The following is a 22,348-nucleotide window of genomic DNA, read 5'->3' on the forward strand; positions in this document are numbered from 1 at the left end:
AAGGGCCTCCCTGGTGGCGCAGTGGTTGAGAGTCCGCCTGCCGATGCAGGGGATACGGGTTCGTGCCCCGGTCTGGGAGGATCCCATATGCCGCGGAGCAGCTGGGCCCGTGAGCCATGGCCGCTGGGCCTGCGCATCCGGAGCCTGTGCTCCGCAACGGGAGAGGCCACAACAGTGAGAGGCCCGCATACAGCAAAAAGAAAAAAAAAAAAAAATAAATAAATAAATAAAATAAAATAAAATAAAATTCAAAAAATAAAAATAAAGTATAAAAGTTTCATACATTAAAAAAAGGAAAATAATGGCAATTTCAAAATTACATATCACAATTAATAGGCCTTCATCAAGTTGTACTCAGAGATGAATTTATCACCTTAAGTACAATTGGAATAACTGAACTAAGATTTCAACTCAACTCATAATTTAGGATGCAGTCAGGCTCTGCTGTTTACGTGGCTATGACGAATTACTGACAGCAAGCCTGCTTTACGTTTTCTTATTTGCCACTAGCCTTTCCCACGATGCTAGGACATTTATGGCTGTTCTTGTTATTGCTCCAGCTAAGAATGGAAAGGACCTTGCCTAGATGATGGTTTTCAAGTGCTGATTGGCCAGTGCACACTGAAGGCGTTTGTCATCACTAGATGGGGTTACTTACAGATGTGTTATTTGAAACTGGGGCTTCATGGGGGATTTTAGGTTTGTTTCTCCTGGTTCTCCTGGTAGCATTCTTAAGGTGTATGCATTGTAACAGTAGGGGGAGAGGGATGAGCAAAGAAGCTGGTGAAGGATGTTTCTTCTTGATGGGACTTAATAACCTACATAAACTTTCAATGTTTACTGCATGGAACTGGGTTTGAAAAATCACATCATCATCTCCCAAGATGGCAGAGGTCATCGTAAGGTCACTCTCATTTTTCTAATCTCTACAAACAAGAGTGGTTTCTCTTAAATTACCGTGACCTGCAGAGAGGCCACAGTGGGGGTGGTGGGAGGACTCTCACTGTAGGTCAGTCATCAAAGAACCAGAATTTCGTAGTCATGTCCATGACAAGTCAAAAGAGGATTGGAGCCTGTCTGTTAAAAGAGTGCAAACATTACAAGTATGGACATTCTTGTTAGGTACTAAAATAGCTTTTTTCATGTGCACTGCTAGCTTTAAAAAGAGTCACATCATGTTTTGTTTCATACAGAGAAATGCATTATAAGTAGCCATGGAAACACCACATTAGTAGGACTATCCTGCAAAGAGGAGAACATTACACATTTTTGGTATGTTGAAAGAAAAGAATCTAATATCTCATCTGATTTATTAAACTCAGATTGTTTCTAGAATGTCCTCGAGCTCTCTAATCTCCTGTTTAATCTCTCTAATCTCGCAAGCGTTATCAACTCTCAGAAGCCTGTTATGCCCTGTGTTCTACCTTCATCATTTATCTGGAAAATGTTCTGAAGGTAATTTTCCTTTGCTACATTAAAAAAGAAAAAAAAGCCTTATCAAGCAAGATAAAGGGAATAACAGATTGTGCTGAATAATCTAAGTCATAGTAAAAGACTAAAAGACTTCTGTTGCTAGAAATTTCTGAAAATCAATTATCTAGCTTGCCTTTGGTATGTCTGGACCATTTACAAGAGCACTTTCACTCACTGGTTAATTGATTCATTCATTTATTCCTTCACTCCTTAATCAGTTCAGTTAGTTAAGTGCCTACTATGTGCTAAGCATCTGTCAGGTCCTGAGCATATAAAAAGTATGTAAAAGACATGATCTTAAGGAGATTTTGTGTAGTGAGAAATACAGACAGTGCTCTTAGGGCTAAATCTGGGGCCTATGAGGGCCTAGGAGGAACAACCAACACCATCTATGGGGGTCACAGTGAGGGGGACTGGAGGAACCTAACTGCAGGAATCCAAGCACAAGTCGGGCTGAGCAGGTGGGGGGAAAGAGTGTGAGGGCAACAGGGAGACACACTAGAGCCTAGAGGCACATCTAGAGATTCAGAAGGAGCCCTTGATGACGGGTGCTTCAACGTGAGGCTCTGCAGGAAGTAGGGGGGAAGTGAGCCTCCCAAGGTAAGGAGGGTCCAGATCCTGAAGAGCCTTCCCCGTTTAACAGTTTGGATTTTATCCTTAGGGCAATGGAGAGCCACTGAAGGGTTCTAACTAGCAAAGCAATGTGATCAGATCTGTTGTAGAAAGATGATTTTAAATGCCAAATGAAAACATAATTTGAAATATGACAGGACAACCAGTTAGGGGATATTCAGCAATGGAGAGAAGATACCAGATAACATCCAGATGAGGGACACCTGTGGCATGAACTGAGGTGGTGACACTGGCGATGGGCAGAAGTGGACGCATCAGATGGTTCAGGTAGGATTGAGAGGATGGGGTAGAGGAGGTGAAGGAGAGGGAGGACTCCAATATGGCGCCCCCGTTTGTGACTTTGACCTCTGTGCAGACTGTGCTTCCATTCACCGAGGAGAAGGGACACTGGAGGGCTGGAAGTTTGGTAGAAGGAGGGAGAGAAGACAATGAACTCTGTTTTGCACAGGCTCACTGAGATTGGAGGTCAAGGTTTCCACTAGGCAGCTGGGTGTGTGGGTCTCAAGTGGGCCGGAATAAAGCCATAGCGATGAATGTGAGCCCTGCTTGGGAGTGTTCCCCATCACAGGCTCCAGAACAGAAGCTGGTGTGGAAGAGGATGTTTAAGGGAGGGTGAGCAGAAGGAAAGCCTCTAGCTCAAAGTGTGTGTCAAATGACACCACAAATGATGCAATCAACAAAACCCAGAAAATGAAAAGTTCTGCAGATCTTTAGATTCTGTGGCAATTAAGAGACATAAAAACCAAAAGCAAAACATGGATCTTGTTGAAACAAACTAACTGTAAAAAACTTATGAGTTATTGGGAAAATTTAAACACTTCCTGGATATTTGATGAGGCATTATTATTAATTTTTTCCAGTATGATAAGACTATTATCGTTTTTTATAGTATTTTTGCTCTATTCTTTTTTTTTGTTCTATTCTTTTTTGTTGTTGTTGTTGGCTGGAATTATTTTTATTATAATGATACTTTCACAAAAGTAAGTATAAATATCTCATGCTTATCCAATGATAAAAAAAATTAAACATAAAACTAAAACAGCCAAATTCAATTTAACAGTATTGATGTAACATGTCAGATGATGTGGATTTTTTTTATTAGTTTCTGCTTTATAACAAAGTGAATCAGTCATACATATACATCTGTTTCCCCATCCCTTCCCTCTTGTGTCTCCCTCCCTCCCACCCTCCCTATCCCACCCCTCCAGGCAGTCACAAAGCATCGAGCTGATCTCCCTGTGCTATGCAGCTGCTTCCCACTAGCTATCTCCCTTACGTTTGGTACTGTATATATGTCCATGCCTCTCTTTCGCTTTGTCACAGCTTACCCTTCCCCCTCCCCAAATCCTCAAGTCCATTCTCAAGTAGGTCTGTGTCTTTATTCCTGTTTTACCCCTAGGTTCTTCATGACATTTTTTTTCCATATATATGTGTTAGCATACGGTATTTGTGTTTCTCTTTCTGACTTACTTCACTCTGTATGACAGACTCTAGGTCCATCCACCTCATTACAAATAGCTCAGTTTCGTTTCTTTTTATGGCTGAGTAATATTCCATTGTATATATGTGCCACATCTTCTTTATCCATTCATCTGATGATGGACACTTAGGTTGTTTCCATCTCCGGGCTATTGTAAATAGAGCTGCAATGAACATTTTGGTACATGTCTCTTTTTGAATTATGGTTTTCTCAGGGTATATGCCTAGTAGTGGGATTGCTGGGTCATATGGTAGTTCTATTTTTAGTTTTTAAAGGAACCTCCATACTGTTCTCCATAGTGGCTGTACCAATTCACATTCCCACCAGCAGTGCAAGAGTATTCCCTTTTCTCCACACCCTCTCCAGCATTTATTGTTTCTAGATTTCTTGATGATGGCCATTCTGACTTGTGTGAGATGATATCTCATTGTAGTTTTGATTTGCATTTCTCTAATGATTAATGATGTTGAGCATCGTTTCATGTGTTTGTTGGCAATCTGTATATCTTCTTTGTAAAAATGCCTATTTAAGTCTTCTGCCCATTTTTGGATTGGGTTGTTTGTTTTTTTGCTATTGAGCTGCATGAGCTGCTTATAAATTTTGGAGATTAATCCTTTGTCAGTTGCTTCATTTGCAAATATTTTCTCCCATTCTGAGGGTTGTCTTTTGGTCTTGTTTATGGTTTCCTTTGCTGTGCAAAAGCTTTGAAGTTTCATTAGGTTCCATTTGTTTATCTTTGTTTTTATTTCCATTTCTCTAGGAGGTGGGTCCAAAAGGATCTTGCTGTGATTTATGTCATAGAGTGTTCTGCCTATGTTTTCCTCTAAGAGTTTGATAGTTTCTGGCCTTACATTTAGGTCTTTAATCCATTTTGAGCTTATTTTTGTGTATGGTGTTAGGGAATGATCTAATCTCATACTTTTACATGTCCCTGTCCAGTTTTCCCAGCACCATTTATTGAAGAGGCTGTCCTTTCTCCACTGTACATTCCTGCCTCCTTTATCAAAGATAAGTTGACCATATGTGCGTGGGTTTATCTCTGGGCTTTCTATCCTGTTCCATTGATCTATCTTTCTGTTTTTGTGCCACTACCATATTGTCTTGATTACTGTAGCTTTGTAGGATAGTCTGAAGTCAGGGAGCCTGATTCCTCCAGCTCCGTTTTTCATTCTCAAGATTGCTTTGGCTATTCGGGGTCTTTTGTTTTTCCAAACAACTTTTGAAATTTTTTGTTGTAGTTCTGTGAAAAATGCCAGTGGTAGTTTGATAGGGATTGCATTGAACCTGTAGATTGCTTTGGGTAGTAGAGTCATTTTCACAATATTGATTCTTCCAATCCAGGAACATGGTATATCTCTCCATCTATTTGTATCATCTTTAATTTCTTTCATCAGTGTCTTATAATTTTCTGCATACAGGTCTTTTGTCTCCTTAGGTAGGTTTATTCCTAGATACTTAATTCTTTTTGTTGCAATGGTAAATGGGAGTGTTTTCTTGATTTCACTTTCAGATTTTTCTTTTTCATCATTAGTGTACAGGAATGCCAGAGATTTCTGTGCATTAATTTTGTATCCTGCTACTTTACCAAATTCATTGATTAGCTCTAGTAGTTTTCTGGTAGCATCTTTAGGATTCTCTATGTATAGTATCATGTCATCTGCAAACAGTGACAGCTTTACTTCTTCTTTTCCAATTTGGATTCCTTTTATTTCCTTTTCTTCTCTGATTGCTGTGGCTAAAACTTCCAAAACTAGGTTGAATAAGAGTGGTGAGAGTGGGCAGCCTTGTCTTGTTCCTGATCTTAGTGGAAATGGTTTCAGTTTTTCACCATTGAGGACAATGTTGGCTGTGGGTTTGTCATATATGGCCTTTATTATGTTGAGGAAAGTTCCCTCTATGCCTACTTTCTGCAGGGTTTTTATCATAAATGGGTGTTGAATTTTGTCAAACACTTTCTCTGCATCTACTGAGATGATCATGTGGTTTTTCTTCTTCAATTTGTTAATATGGTGTATCACATTGATTGATTTGCGTATATTGAAAAATCCTTGCATTCCTGGAATAAACCCCACTTGATCATGGTGTATGATCCTTTTAATGTGCTGTTGGATTCTGTTTGATAGTATTTTGTTGAGGATTTTTGCATGTATGTTCATCAGTGATATTGGCCTGTAGTTTTCTTTCTTTGTGACATCCTTGCCTGGTTTTGGTATCAGGGTGATGGTGGCCTCATAGAATGAGTTTGGGAGTGCTCCTCCCTCTGCTATATTTTGGAAGAGTTTGAGAAGGATAGGTGTTAGCTCTTCTCTAAATGTTTGATAGAATTCGCCTGTGAAGCCATCTGGTCCTGGGCTTTTGTTTGTTGGAAGATTTTTAATCACAGGTTCAATTTCAGTGCTTGTGATTGGTCTACTCATATTTTCTATTTCTTCCTGATTCAGTCTTGGCAGGTTGTGCATTTCTAAGAATTTGTCCATTTCTTCCAGGTTGTCCATTTTATTGGCATAGAGTTTCTTGTAGTAATCTCTCATGATCTTTTGTATTTCTGCAGTGTCAGTTGTTACTTCTCCTTTTTCATTTCTAATTCTATTGATTTGAGTCTTCTCCCTTTTTTTCTTGATGAGTCTGGCTAATGGTTTATCAATTTTGTTTATCTTCTCAAAGAACCAGCTTTTAGTTTTATTGATCTTTGGTATCGTTTCCTTCATTTCTTTTTCATTTATTTCTGATCTGATCTTTATGATTTCTTTCCTTCTGCTAACTTTGGGTTTTTTTTGTTCTTCTTTCTCTAATTGCTTTAGGTGCAGGGTCAAGTTGTTTACTCGAGATGTTTCCTGTTTCTTAAGGTGGGATTGTATTGCTATAAACTTCCCCCTTAGAACTGCTTTTGCTGCGTCCCATAGGTTTTGGGTCGTCGTGTCTCCATTGTCATTTGTTTCTAGGTATTTTTTTATTTCCTCTTTGATTTCTTCAGTGAACACTTTATTATTGAGTAGTGTATTGTTTAGCCTCCATGTGTTTGTATTTTTTACAGATCTTTTCCTGTAATTGATGTCTAGTCTCACAGCATTGTGATGGGAAAAGATACTTGATACAATTCCAATTTTCTTAAATTTACCAAGGCTTGATTTGTGACCCAAGATATGATCTATCCTGGAGAATGTTCCATGAGCACTTGAGAAAAATGTGTATTCTGTTGTTTTTGGATGGAATGTCCTATAAATATCAATTAAGTCCATCTTGTTTAATGTATCATTTAAAGCTTGTGTTTCCTTATTTATTTTCATTTTGGATGATCTGTCCATTGGTGAAAGTGGGGTGTTAAAGTCCCCTACTATGAGTGTGTTACTGTCAATTTCCCCTTTTATGGCGGTTAGTATTTGCCTTATGTATTGAGGTGCTCCTATGTTGGGTGCATAAATATTTACAATTGTTATATCTTCTTCTTGGATCGATCCCTTTATCATTATGTAGTGTCCTTCTTTGTCTGTTTATTTTTAAGTCTATTTTGTCTGATATAAGAATTGCTACTCCAGCTTTCTTTTGATTTCCATTTGCATGGAATATCTTTTTCCATCCCCTTACTTTCAATCTGTATGTGTCTCTAGGTCTGAAGTGGGTCTCTTGTAGACAGCATATATATGGGTCTTGTTTTTGTATCCATTCAGCCAGTCTGTGTCTTTTGGTGGGAGTATTTAGTCCATTTACATTTAAGGTAATTATGGATATGTATGTTCCTATTCCCATTTCCTTAATTGTTTTGGGTTCGTTATTGTAGGTATTTTCCTTCTATTGTGTTTCTTGCCTAGAGAAGTTCCTTTAGCACTTGTTGTAAAGCTGGTTTGGTGGTGCTGAACTCTCTCAGCTTTTGCTTGTCTGTGAAGGTTTTAATTTCTCCATCAAATCTGAATGAGATCCTTGCTGGGTAGAGTAATCTTGGTTGCAGGTTTCTGTCCTTCATCACTTTAAGTATGTCCTGCCACTCCCTCTGGCTTGTAGAGTTTCTGCTGAGAGATCAGCTGTTAACCTGATGGGGATTCCCTTGTGTGTTATTTGTTTTTTTTCCCTTGCTGCTTTTAATATGATTTCTTTGTGTTTAATTTTTGACAGTTTGATCAATATGTGTCTTGGCGTATTTCTCCTTGGATTTATTCTGTATGGGACTCTCTGTGCCTCCTGGAATTGATTAACTATTTCCTTTCCCATATTAGGGAAGTTTTCAACTATAATCTCTTCAAATATTTTCTCAGTCCCTTTCTTTTTCTCTTCTTCTTCTGGAACCCCTATAATTCGAATGTTGGTGCGTTTAATGTTGTCCCAGAGGTCTCTGAGACTGTCCTCTGTTCTTTTCATTCTTTTTTCTTTATTTTGCTCTGCAACAGTTATTTCCACTATTTTATCTTCCACCTCACTTATCCGTTCTTCTGCCTCAGTTATTCTGCTATTGATCCCATCTAGAGTATTTTTCATTTCATTTATTGTGTTTTTAATCGATGCTTGATTCATTTTTAGTTCTTCTAGGTCCTTGTTAACTGTTTGTTGCATTTTGTCTATTCTATTTCGAAGATTTTGGATCTTGGAAATAGAATCTTGGATCATCTTTACTATCATTATTCTGAATTCTTTTTCAGGTAGACTGCCTATTACCTCTTCATTTGTTAGGTCTGGTGGGTTATTATCTTGCTCCTTCTGCTGTGTGTTTTTCTGTCTTCTCATTTTGCTTATGTTACTGTGTTTGGGGTCTCCTTTTTTCAGGCTGCAGGTTCGTAGTTCCCGTTGTTTTTGGTGTCTGTCCCCAGTGGCTAAGGTTGGTTCAGTGGGTTGTGTAGGCTTCCTGGTGGAGGGGACTAGTGACTGTGTTCTGGTGGATGAGGCTGGATCTTGTCTTTCTGGTGGACAGGTCCACGTCTGGTGGTGTATTTTGGGGTGTCTGTGGCCTTTTTATGATTTTAGGCAGCCTCTCTGCTAATGGGTGGCGTTGTGTTCCTGTCTTGCTAGTTGTTTGGCATAGGGTGTCCAGCACTGTAGCTTGCTGGATGTTGAGTGAAGCTGGGTGCTGGTGTTGAGATGGAGATCTCTGGAAGATTTTCGCTGTTTGATGTTATGTGGAGCTGGGAGGTCTCTTGTGGACCAGTGTCCTGAAGTTGGCTCTCCCACCTCAGAGGCACAGCACTGACTCCTGGCTCCTCAATTTGGGATGACTCGTTGTCTATTCATGTATTCCACAGATGCAGGGTACATCAAGTTGATTGTGGAGCTTTAATCCGCTGCTTCTGAGGCTGCTGGGAGAGATTTCCCTCTCTCTTCTTTGTTCTCACAGCTCCCGGGTCTCAGCTTTGGATTTGGCCCCACCTCTCCATGTAGGTCGCCGGAGGGCATCTGTTCTTCGCTCAGACAGGACAGGGTTAAAGGAGCAGCCGCTTTGGGGACTCTGGCTCACTGAGGCTGGGGGGCAGGGAGGGGCACAGAGTGCGGGTGGAGCCTGCAGCGGCAGAGGCCAGCGTGACGTTGCACCAGCCCGAGGCGCGCCATGCGTTCTCCCGGGGAAGCCGTCCCTGGATCCCGGGACCCCGGCAGTGACGGGCTGCACAGGCTCCCCGGAAGTGGGGCGTGGACAGTGACCTGCACTCGCACAGAGGCCTCGTGGCAGCGGCAGCAGCCCCAGCGTCCCACGCCCATCTCTGGGGTCCGTGCTTTCAGCTGCAGCTCGCGCCCGTCTCTGGAGCTCCTCCAAGCAGCGCTCTTAATCCCCTCTCCTCGCACACCAGGAAACAAAGAGGGAAGAAAAAGTCTCTTGCTTCTTCGGCAGGTCCAAACTTTTTCCCGGACTCCCTCCCGGCTGGCTGTGGCGCATTAGCCCCTTCAGGCTGTGTTCACGCCGCCAACCCCAGTCCTCTCCCTGCGCTCCGACTGAAGCCCGAGCCTCAGCTCCCAGCACCGCCCGCCCCGGCGGGTGAGCAGACAAGCCTCTTGGGCTGGTGAGTGCCGGTTGGCACCGATCCTCTGTGCAGGAATCTCTCCACTTTGCCCTACCCAGGTACGTGGGGAGTTTCTTGCCTTTTGGGAGGTCTGAGGTCTTCTGCCAGCGTACAGTAGGTGTTCTGTAGGAGTTGTTCCACGTGTAGCTGTATTTCTGGTGTATTTGTGGGGAGGAAGGTGATCTCCGCGTCTTACTCTTCCGCCCTTTTTTTTTTTTTTGCAGTATGCAGGCCTCTCAGTGCTGTGGCCTCTCCCGTGGTGGAGCACAGGCTCTGGATGCGCAGGCCCAGCGGCTATGGCTCACGGGCCCAGGCGCTCCGCAGCATGTGGGATCTTCCTGGACCGGGGCACGAACCCACGTCCCCTGCATCGGCAGGCGGACTCTCAACCACTGCGCCACCAGGGAAGCCCTATTCTTTTCTATTGCAGTAAAATACACATAAAATTTGGCATCTCTGTCATTTCTAAGTGTACGGTTTAGCGGCATTAAAGGCATCATAATGTTGTGCAACCATCACCATCCATCTGCATAGCCCTTTTCCTCTTGTAAAACTGAAACTCTGTCCTCATTAAACACTAACTCCCCATTGCCCTTCCCCCCACTCCCTGGCGACCACCATTCTACTGTCTGTCTCTATTTTGACCTATCTAAGCATCTCTAGGAATCATATAGTATTTGTCTTTTTGTGACTGGCATATTTCACTTAGCATAACGTTGTGGTTATGTTTGATTCTACAAAAAAACTTTTAGAGATACATATAGTATTGTTGACAGATAAAAATGCTGTGATAGGGCTTCCCTGGTGGCGCAGTGGTTGAGAGTCCGCCTGCTGATGCACGGGACACGGGTTCGTGCCCCGGTCCGGGAAGATCCCACGTGCCGTGGAGTGGCTGGGCCCATGAGCCATGGCCCCTGCGCCTGCGTGTCCGGAGCCTGTGCTCCGCAATGGGAGAGGCCATAACAGTGAGAGGCCAGCGTACCGCAAAAACAAACAAAAAGAAAAAAATAAAAAAGAAAAACTAAGAACATAATAGGTTACAGTGCTATTCACTAAACTACAGACTTCACTTGGATTTCCTGTCTATCTACTGGAAATAGATAGACAGGAAATCCTGGAAAAAGCAGAAATGCTTTTTCTGCTCTAGGATTCAATCCAATATCCACATTGTCTTTAGTTATTACATCTCCTCCGTCTCCTCCAACATGTGACGGTTCTCCATCCTTCCTGTCTTTCATGACCTTGACAGTGAAGTGTGCTCATTTGAAAATTAATGTGAATGGATAAAGAAGATGTGGCACATATATACAATGGAATATTACTCAGCCATAAAAAGAGACGAAACTGAGCTATTTGTAATGAGGTGGATAGACCTAGAGTCTGTCATACAGAGTGAAGTAAGTCAGAAAGAGACAGACAAATACCGTATGCTAACACATATATACGGAATTAAAAAAAAAATGTCATGAAGAACCTAGGGGTAAAACGGGAATAAAGACACAGACCTACTTGAGAATGGACTTGAGAATATGGGGAGGGGGAAGGGTAAGCTGTGACAAAGCGAAAGAGAGGCATGGACATATATACACTACCAAACGTAAGGGAGATAGATAGTGGGAAGCAGCCGCATAGCACAGGTAGATCAGCTCGATGCTTTGTGACCGCCTGGAGGGGTGGGATGGGGAGGGTGGGAGGGAGGGAGATGCATGAGGGAAGGGATGTGGGAACAGATGTATATGTATGACTGATTCACTTTGTTATAAAGCAGAAACTAATTAAAAAAAAAGAAATCAGACTAATAAAAATAATAGTGCCACAAAAAAAAAAAGAAAATTAATGTACAGTCATACCATCCTTCAGGACTGCAGAATTCCATGAAAAGCAGGGGGCAGCTAGCCTTACAGACAACAACTGGTAATTGGGCTGATGAAGAAGTTTTTTTTTTTTTTTTTTTGCTGTACGCGGGCCTCTCACTGCTGTGGCCTCTCCCGTTGCGGAGCACAGGCTCCGGACACACAGGCTCCGCGGCCGTGGCTCGCGGGCCCAGCCGCTCCGCGGCATGTGAGATCTTCCGGGATCGGGGCACGAACCCGTGTCCCCTGCATCAGCAGGCGGACTCTCAACCATTGCGCCACCAGGGAAGCCCGATGAAGAAGTTTTAGAAGCTGAAACACCCTCTTGTTCCTTAAAACTTCTTTCATCCTCCACTTGCCTTTCTCTCCTTTCCAATCTAGTGAAACTCTTCCAGTTGGGAATCAGCCAAAATGACTATCCTCTATGAAGGAAGAGATTCTATTTACAGGCCAAGTTTGTACTTGCTGGTTTCTGAAGAGGAAAATGCAACACAGCCATAGTGAAAACCTCTCAAATGTTTTTACAGGGAAGGTGATGGCTTGTCCATTCTGCATCGAGCAGAGCCCGCTCTACTACAGCTAGTCATGGCGCTGGCCCTTGAGATACTCCTTTTAAAGCCAGGGTTGCTCAACCACTCACATTTTCATAAAAAAACTACTGCAACAAAACACAAGACAAACCTGACTTAGCTTAGTGAGAGCTGCTGCTTTATTGATGCATTTGCTTTATGGTCTAAAATGGGGTTTTAATAAATTTCTGCTCTGGTGGACACATTCAGAGCCGATGTATTTTATATCTGGGTTGCTCCTTCCTGCCAGGGCTTAGCATTCTTCATCTCCCTCTGGGTCTCTAGGAAAGCAAAATGCACACTTACCACTACTTAGAATCCTACTTGCCTTGGGCACTCCCAAATCCCAAAATGTATTACATCAAGTGTGAACAGGTCAACTTGCCCTCACCATCTCTGCGGTGGCTTTATTTTCATCAATAAATTTAAAGATAAACTATCAAATCAGAAATCATGCACAAATGCAAACACAGCAAAGACTCACGAATCTAGACTCCACTAATTCCAAGTCTGTCATGATTATTCATAAGTGGTAAGACGCTTTAAGTAAAAAAATTGGACATTATGTCTTTCTCTATGAATTTTCAGTTTGCTCAGGGATAAAGTAGATCTATTCAGTGTCAGTTGCTATTTCAAAAGAAGGATTGATCTTATGAAATTAAAGTTTTTTCTAATATACTTCAGGATCTAGAGATTCTTCTGTGGTAAGCGATCCCGATATTTGATATATTATGGCGTGATGTGATGGTACAATTCATTACTTGGTTGATAATAGATACCATCCTTGAACTAATGGGACCACTTCTTTAAAAGGGATGTACAATTTAGAATTTTTACTGTCAACTGATTTTCTCCTCAGTTGTATTATGACCTCCTTGAATTTAAGGATTATGCATGTTATATCTTTTGTGTCCCTAACTCACTGTCTCAGTCGCAGCCTCACTTTGGGGCTCAGAAAAATGCCTTACATATAGGAAATACTTAGTAAAGAGTTTTCCTACAGTATCGTGAAACTTGATTATTCTGAACGTATGGATTTGAACCAGTTTAAAGCAGCTAGATGTGCTCTTGTTAGTTTCTTATCTACCTACATGTTTTAAATCCCTCATTAAATTATTTGCTTTATATTTTTCAGTGCAAGTATAATATCAAGATGATTTGACTGTAAGCAACAAAGAATCAAACAAAAATGGCCTGAACAAAAAAGACAATTTGTTACCCCATATTACAAGAAATTTGGGGGTTGAGTGGTTGAAAGGCTGATTGATTTAGAAACTTGACAATAGTTCCCACTTTCCCTATGGTGGCTACAGCCCCTCATCCTTCAGACTTGCTAGATGGCTGCGGCATTGCCACAAAGATGCCCCCACACAGCAGTGCTTCAAGACTGCAGAGAGGGCCTCCTTCCTCTGTCCCTTTCCCAAGGCTCCGCAGAAGACTCACCTTCATGTCACATTCCACTCCTGGACTGGTCACTTGGCAGGGGGAACGGATTTACCATGGTGGCCAAAAGCCAATTAAGAGTCACCCCTAGACCATAAAGAGGCCCAATCTCTGGAGAGCATTTGGCTGCTCACTACCAAGCAAATCTGGTACCCCTGAAAAGAAAGAGGTGAGTAATACCTACTGCTGGGCAATATGTCCTACTGGGGAATACTGAGGGGATGCTGTTTATTTAGTTCTGTGTTTTCTCTGTTGTTTGCCTTTGTCTTTCTCATTAGGCAAGAATCGCCCACCCTCATAGATCCTCTTTGTAGCTTTCCTCCTTGATAACATAACCCAAGTTTTGTTTGGATACAGTGGGTAATATACTAAGAGAGGAAAGTCCCAGTCCCAGGTGACGGATTAGTGGTGGGTCTAACAGTCGTGGTCATCCCAATTCTATTGGCCAATGAACAGTTTAGGAACATCCATGTCACCCTGTTCTGGTCACTGAGATGGAAGTCAAATTCTCCTGAGGGGCTTCTGGGAAAGATTTTTCTACCCTATAAAATAGGAGATGGGCAAGAGGTCCACTACCTAACGCGCTTTCCTCCTTTGAGCAGCTGCCATGTCGTCACCTTGAGTGGAAGCACTGCTGACACACAGGATGACAGAGCAGAGAGGCAGAGAGGGCCCAGGTCTTGTGGATAATGGGGAGCAGCTGAATCCACACAGGACGGCTCACCTTCCGGCTTCTCAGGTGAGAGAGCAGCAAACTCCTACTGGTTCTGCCATTTGTAGGTGGCATTTGCTTCTTGTTGCCAAAAACATCTAGATGGGTAACCTTTCTAGATATATAACCCCAAAACTCTTTATTGTGACAGATGCACTTAAAGGATGTAAAGTTTTCTTTCTTTTTCTTATTCTTTTTTAATAGCTGGTAAGTATGCCTCAGGCAAAAAGGCAAACTGAAAATATATATGTGTGCATAATTGAAGCTCAATAAATACTCACTTGAAAAGTGAACGAATGTTCTACAGGTTACTATAATTGTTTTCTCAGGGAGTCATTTTTTTGGATACTTATATCAACAAACAGTATTTCTTTGGCATTTCCAGGAGCTCAGTTTTTATGTCCTTCCCAGAAATGGCACATATTTCTGCTGCTTCAGGATCTCAGATGTTCCTGGAAAAAATTACTTTTCACTTCCCTGGCTTTTCCCTCTCACAATTAACTTGTAACTTGCAGTTGCCTAGCAGCTAGTTAGGCATCAAGCATTTGTCCAAAAGTATGTTTCTACAATACCTTCCTCTCACAGTGATACAATACACAAGGCAGTTTAAACATTTCTCCATAATATTGCACAGGTCATTTGTCCTTTTACTTAAAAAAAATCTTTTAATATGAACTATTTGAAACACACAGCAAAGTCTAGAAATTTCTATGACAAGTAATCCTGTAGTTGGTACCCTCAGCCACATACTCACATTAAACTCAGGTTTACTGTGTGTTTGCATGTAGCCATATGTCCTCATGGATAAAGCTATAGATTTATCTCCATGTCTCCCTGCCCCCCCATCCCACTGTCTTGACGATGGAATAATGACAACAGTGAGGATGATTATGATAATGATGGCAATAGAAGCAGCACATCTACTGTATACTGGCCATTATCTGAGCACTTTACATACATTAGCTCCTTTAAAGCCTTCAGTAGACAAGTGACATACATACTATTTTTATCCCCCCTTTTCTAGATGAGGGGCTGAGGAAACATTGGTTAAGTAACTTAACCAAGGCCACACAGTGGTAACCAGAGAAGCCAGGATTCCAACCCAGGCAATCTGGGTGTCCCATATCCCACCACTATCCCGATGTTGCTGGGGATCATTATATACTTTCTCTAAATATATATGCATCCATGATAAATATACATCAGATTTACTTGTATGTTTTTTAAGGTATATGATTCGATAACATTTGTGGTTTTCTCCTATTGTGAACCATGTCACAATGAACAGTCACGCACGTATTTCCTTGTGCATGTGTTGCTCTATGGCAAACATCGAGGAGTCTAATTTCTGGTTGGTAGATTTTGCACATCATCAATTGTTTTTTTTAGTTATTCCAGAATTGCTCTTCAAAGTAGTAGTACCAATTTGTAGCCATGCCAGTACTGTATGAGACTTCCCAATTCCCAGTAGCGCCACCCATTCTTGTTAGTATTGGATTTATTGATTGATTATTGATTATTGATTTTTGCCAGTTGATAAGTATGGGTTTGTATTTTATTGTTCTAGTGTGAATTTTGCTTTGATTACCAGAGAGGTTGAAGTGTCTTCCATTTGTTTATTTGTGCTTCCTTTTTGCTTGTATTGTTTGCCTGGTTTTTAAGGAATTCTATTATATTCCGATTATATAAAGCTAGTTATATGGGTTGTATACACCTTATAGTAGCTACTGATATTCTTTTTTTTTTTTTTTTTCTTTTTGCGGTATGTGGGCCTCTCACTGTTGTGGCCTCTCCCGTTGCGGAGCACAGGCTCCGGATGCGCAGGCCCAGCGGCCATGGCTCACGGGCCCAGCCGCTCCGCGGCATATGGGATCCTCCCAGACCGGGGCACGAACCCGTATCCCCTGCATCGGCAGGCGGACTCCCAACCACTTGCGCCACCAGGGAGGCCCGCTACTGATATTCTTTTCTTTTCTTTTTTCTTCTTTGACGTTCTTTTCATTGTTGTCCTGATACACAGAAGTTCTTAGTTTGATATAGTTATATTCTCATTATTTTCTTGTCTCAATATGGTTTATGCTTTTGGCATCTTAAATAGGAATGACAGTACTCAGATGTCATCAAGATAGCCTCCTATATTTTCTTTTAAATTTTAGTTTCACATTTAGATGATTTGGGGCTGTGACGAAGAGGTAGATATCCAATTTTACCCTCTTTCACATGAATAGTTGGGCCTATCTTTTCCTATACGGTGATGTCCCAGCATCATTTATTGAATACTCTCATCCTTTGCCCAGTGACCTGAAATTCCATCTCTGCCATAGTTCAAATTTCTATATCTAAGTGATTCTATTTCTAAGGTTCCCCGTGGCAATATCACATTGTTCAAATTACTACTAACACTTTGTAGTGGGTACCAATATGCAAAAGATAGGACCCTTTTCTTTTTCTTCCTCCGCCTCTCCTCCTCCCTCTTCTTTGCAATTTTTTAGCATTTTCTTGCCAAGTTCTTTGAAAAACTCTACAGTGATTTTTATTGAAATTGTATTGAATTTATAGGTTAATTTGGGGGAAATTGCAGTCTTTAAAATACCGAACCCTTCCATCCATGAATATAGTAAATCCTTTATTTCTTTCCTGCTCCCATAAGGTTTTGTTGCTTTCTCCATAAAAATCTGACACACCATTTGTTAGATTTACTTCTGGACACCTTAAAAGTTTTATTGCTGTGGTTAATAATGTCCTTTAACAATAACTATTGATTTTTGTATATTGATTTCTAGCAAACTTACTGAACTTTCTTATTAGTACTAATATTTATTTGCAGATTCTCCTGGGTATTCTATGTAGGCATGTATTCTTTGTACTAATTACGTTATACCTTTTCTGCAATCTTTAGCTTTTCGTGTCTATTGTGCTTTTTAAAACTGAGATATAATTATCAACCAATAAAATGCATAGGTCCTAATTATTTAGTTCACTTAGTTCTGACAACTATACACACTTGTGTAATGAACACCCCAATCAAGATATAGAGCATTTTCATCACTCCAAGACATTCCTTTGCAGTCAGTTCCCACCTCCCAGCCCTAGGCAACCAACCGTCTGCTTTTCTGTGGCTATCAATCAGTGTTTCCTGTTCTTGAACTTTATAGAAATGGAATCACACAGGATATTTTATTTGGGTACTTGCTGCTTTTGCACGGCACAGTGTTGTCTTAAATTTCATTTATATTGTTGCCTGCATCAGTAATCCATCCTTGTATGACTGAATAATATTCCATTGTTTGGATCTCCCACAGTTTGTTATCCCATCTCCATGTCAATAGAATTGGGTTGTTTTGAATTTGGGGCCATTGTGAATAAGGCTGCTATAAACATTTCAATCTTTTAACTTTTTCTTTTATTTTCTCATTATCTTAGCTAGGACCTGTAGTCTGACATTTAATGTCAGTATTTGCAACGGGCTTTTGAAGACATACTTCATTGAGTTGAGAGAGTTCCCACTTATTCCTAGTTTACTTGAGAGGATTTATTTATTTATTTGAGGGAGGTATCTTTGTTTAATCAAGAATGATTACTGGATTGTATTAAATGTCTTTTCTGCATCTATTGAAATGATCTTTCTCCTTTCATCTGTTAATGTGATGATGATATTCATCTACCTTCTAAGGCATCTTTACATTCTTGGATAAATCTTAATTAGCAACGAGTTAAGAGATTGCTTTGCCAGATTTAAAAAATAATGGGTGATTTCTTACATTTGTCTCTTTGTGCATGTATGAAAGGAGCCTAATGTTTTCAGTTTTGTCTCAAGGCTTAATGGCCCCATAAAATGAGCTGGGTGGATTTTTTTTTCTATTTTTCTGAAGCAATTTTGCAATATTAAAATTATCCATCTCTTGAAGACAGAAGTTACCTGTAAAACCAACCAGGCTTGGCGATCGTGCCTGTGTATGTCTCGGGGAGAGCAGCAGGGGGCAGGTGGGCTGATTCAGTTTCTCTGATAGCAACGTGTATGCTCACATTTCATATCTCATCTTGAGTCAGTTTTGTTGTTATATTTTTCCAGAAAATTGCCCTTTTCATCTGCGTTTTCACGTTTATTGGCATTGTTCATAGTATTTATCTTTTATTTTTCTACTGCATCTCTATTATGTTCTTTCTGTTCAGAGTATTGTTTATTTTTGCTTTAATTTCTCTTCTTCTGATCATGTTAGCCAGATGTTTGCCTATTTAATTTGCCTTCCAAAAGAGCCATTTTTTTCTTTTTGTTACTCCTCTTGACTGTGTCTTTGTTTGTAATGTTATCAACTTCTGCTCTTATCTTTATTATTTCCTTCCTTCTAATTCCTTTGGGTTTACTCTGCTGCCCTGTTCTTTTTCTAACCTTTGATTTACATGCTAAGTACAGTCTTTTCCAACCCTTCTTCTTTGTTTCTTATGTGCATTTAAAGATAGATTTCAGTTGTTTACAGTGGTATACTGGAACCAAGGGTAGCCTGCTCATTTTGGGCTGTGAGAGTTCATTTTGTGTATTTCTTCCCAATTCCACCTCCACCCTTGGTTGGTAGCTTGAAACAGACCTGGTGGGATACTTACAGTATGGATGGGCAAATGCTATGAATCGTACCTTCCTTGCCCTCCGCAACCCCCGCTCCCCCCCACATACCCCACCCAACACTGAGAGCCTCTTGGAAAACATTTACCCACACAACACTTGCTGTTTTCCAGACTTCGTATTTAATGTTTGTATTATGATTTGGCTCTAAAATTCCCTTATTTCTTCTTTACTCATTGGTTGCTTAGAAATACATTTAAAAAAAATTTCCAATCATATTAAATCATTTTGTTGTTGTTGATTTTTAATTTTATTGTGATGTAGGCTGTAGGATATCAATTCTTTGGCATTGGTTTGGACTTGGTTAGTAGCATACTATATGGTCAGCTTATTTAAAATATTCCATGTATACTTGAAAACATGAGTATTCTTTAATTCTCAGGGTTCTACACACCACCCTTTGATCAGCTGGTTAATTGTAGTCATCCAAATAGTCTCTATCGTTACTAACTTTTTGTCTGCTTGATCTGTCAATTCTGGGAAAGGAATATTAAAATCTTCCACTATACTGGTCTGTAAATTTCTTTTTGTTTTCCACCAATTTTTGCTTTATATAATTTGAAGCTAAATTGTTAGGTACAGTATATGATTAATACAGCTTTCTGATAAAGTTTCCCTTTTATTAATGTGTAGTGTCCTTTTTATCCTTAACAGCATATTTTGCCTTAATTATTCTTTTATCTGTTACTTATGTCAACACAGTGGCTTTTTCCAGTTAATATTTGCCTGGTATATAATAGCTTTCAATCCTTTATCACTCACCTTTTCATTGTATTTTCGGTATGTTTCTTATGAACAGCATATAGCTAATTTTTTCCCATCATCTTTACTCTTCTGATAACGGAATTCTAAGTTGCTGTTATTTTCCCTCACTACTTTGAAGCTATTACTCCATTTCTTACAGCCTCTGATAATACTGTTAGAAATTCTGCTGCCGTTTAAGTTGTTGTTCTATTATTGATAATTTATTTTTTCTTCCTGAATATTTTGGTTTCCTCATTTCACTGCAATGAGTCTAAGTGTGAATTTATTTGTATTTCTTATGCTTAGGTTTCCTGTGTTTCTTTAATCTGAAGATTTTTTTTTATCAAGTCGGGATAATTGTCAACTATTATCATATGAACATCATTTCTACCCCACTAACTTTATTCCCTCTTTTTGGAATTCTTGTTAGATATACAGTTGACCCTTGAACAAGTGGGGTTTAGGGATGCCCACCCTCCATGCTGTTGAAAACCTGCATATGACTTTACAGTCAGCCCTCCAGACCCACGGCTCTGCATCCAAGGATTCAAGGAATTCTATTCAAGGAATTTAGATTGTGCAGTACTGCAGTATATATTTATTGAAAAAAACCCATGTAAAAGTGGACTGCTCAGTTCAAGCCTGTGTTGTTCAAGGGCCAACTGTATGTTGAATTTTTTCTATCTATATTCCATGTCTTCTAAATTTCCTGTCTTCTAGTATCTTCCCATCTGTGTTCTGGGCAGTATACCTAGACAGGCTTCCAGTTCATCAATTCTCTTTCCACATTTTATTTTTTCATACTCTTTAATACCTTTCTTTCTTCTTCATGTCACATTGGGTTCTCCTTCAGATTATTTTTCAATTACATTTTTGGGCTGTAGTTTTCATGTTTCCTTTTTCTGTTGACTTCATTCACCATGAATCATTTCCCTGTGCATTTTGTAATATGGGATTACAAGAGGGACTTTATTTTCCTTTGGGACTCCTGGCAGCCTGAGTTGTCAAGAGTCCCTCCAGTGTGTTCTGTTTGCTTCTTCTGAACACCCCAGAGCCAGCACAGCCCAAGAGCGATTTTATTACATTACCCTTCAGCGCAGGGATTTCCCACACCACAAACGCAGCATGGAGCAAACTCTGAACACACAGGCCCGAGATGATGAGTTTTCATGGGAGAATTATTTATTGATTTAGTCTCCTGATTTCCCAGCGAGAGTCATGGCTGAGACAACTTCCATCTTGTGTCTCTGGTCCGGGTGGGGGTGGGGGTGGGGGGTTGGGGGGGCAGAGTTTATTAGTCCCAGTTTTCATTGAGTTAGCAGTCCATCAGTGGTCGAATTCCTAGCTAACCAGATTAGATAACTTCCTCCTGACACCACCCTGCACCACCCTAGCTGGGGCATGAGGTCATACACCTACCTCAGCGGCCCACAGCCCCCTCCCAGCTTCTGACTTGTATGATTTCCCGTTTTGCTCTTGAGCACAGCCATAGATTTTTTGTGTTATGATAAAATATTCATAACATATAATTTACCATTTAAACCATTTTAAGCGTACAATTCAGTGGCACTTAGTACTTTCACACTGTTGTGCAACCATTACTACCTTCCATCTCCAGAACGTTTTTTCATCTTCCCAAACTTGAACTCCATAGCTACTTAACACTAACTCACCACTGTCCCCCTCCCCCCACCCCCAGAACCACCATCCTACTTTCTGTCTCAATGAACTTGATGACTCTAGGTAACTCACATAAGGAGAATCATACAGTATTTGTCCTCTTCTGTCTCAGTTATTTCACTTAGCATAGTATCCACAAGCTTCATCCGTGCTGTAGCAGGTGTCAGAATTTCCTTCCTTTTTATGGTTGAATAATATTCCGTTGTATGTATAGACCATGTTTTGTTTTTCCATTCATCCATAGATGGACACTTGGGCTTCTACCACCTTTTTGTTATTGTGAATAATACTGCTACGAACATGGGTGTACAAACATCTCTCCAAGTCCCTGTTTTCAATTCTTCTGGGCACAGATATATACCTAAAAGTGGAGTTCCTGGATCATATGGTAATTTTATGTTTAATTTTGGGGGGAACTACCATACCATTTTCTACTGCAACAGCCATAGATTTTTTTAAAAGCTGTATATTTTATCCTGCATTTCTATATGTTATTAGTGGGAGGCTATACATGGGATCCAAGGCTCCTATCTTCCCAGAACCAAAAATCCTGCCTCCTTTAGCTGATATAATTCTTTTTCCCCATATTACTTTTCTTACCCAAGTTCTGGGTCTTTCTGTGACTATTCCAGGTCCCAGATACTCATTTCAGAATAGCTAAGCTAAAACAAGTCTGTGCAGGTGTGTATAAAGTATACATATACCATATATATGGTATACATATATATGGTATATATATATATATATGGTATATATATATATATGGTATATATGTATGTATACCATATATATTGATTTATTTGTGGCACCTGCAGCTGAATGAAGCAGGGGGTACTCCTCTTCCTAATTTGGAAGTACAATGTCTGTCCAGGGGAATGTCTGCTTTGAGTGGATTTGTGTTCATGTAAAGATTTTGGGGTTCTTACCATGTAAGAAAATATTTGATCACTAAACTCTGGGTTGCTTTTTCCACTTAAATTATGTGTCCATTCCAAGGGTATTTCCCAACCATGAGTTTGCTAAGCCTCCTTTATTAAAAAAATAACCAGGGTTTAATATAGGGTACTATCTAATGACTGAGGCAAAATGAAATTCCAGTTCTTTTTTCTGGAGGTTTATAACATCATGAAGTTTCTCTGAGCTTGCTAAATTCTTCTACACT

General features: G+C 40.4%; 1 long non-coding RNA gene across 1 annotated transcript in view; it reads left to right on the forward strand.

The window, feature by feature from the left end:
• Positions 1–22,348, forward strand: part of LOC132478074 (uncharacterized) — a 49,182-nt gene that overhangs the window by 24,278 nt on the left and 2,556 nt on the right. Inside the window, exons 4-6 of the long non-coding RNA XR_009530362.1 lie at positions 13,122–13,598; positions 14,032–14,168; positions 21,431–21,574. This is a non-coding gene — a long non-coding RNA (uncharacterized LOC132478074). The remainder of the gene's footprint in view (positions 1–13,121; positions 13,599–14,031; positions 14,169–21,430; positions 21,575–22,348) is intronic.

The sequence above is a fragment of the Mesoplodon densirostris genome, chromosome 18 (genome assembly GCF_025265405.1).
Source record: "Mesoplodon densirostris isolate mMesDen1 chromosome 18, mMesDen1 primary haplotype, whole genome shotgun sequence".
NCBI classification, from domain to species: Eukaryota; Metazoa; Chordata; class Mammalia; order Artiodactyla; family Ziphiidae; genus Mesoplodon; species Mesoplodon densirostris.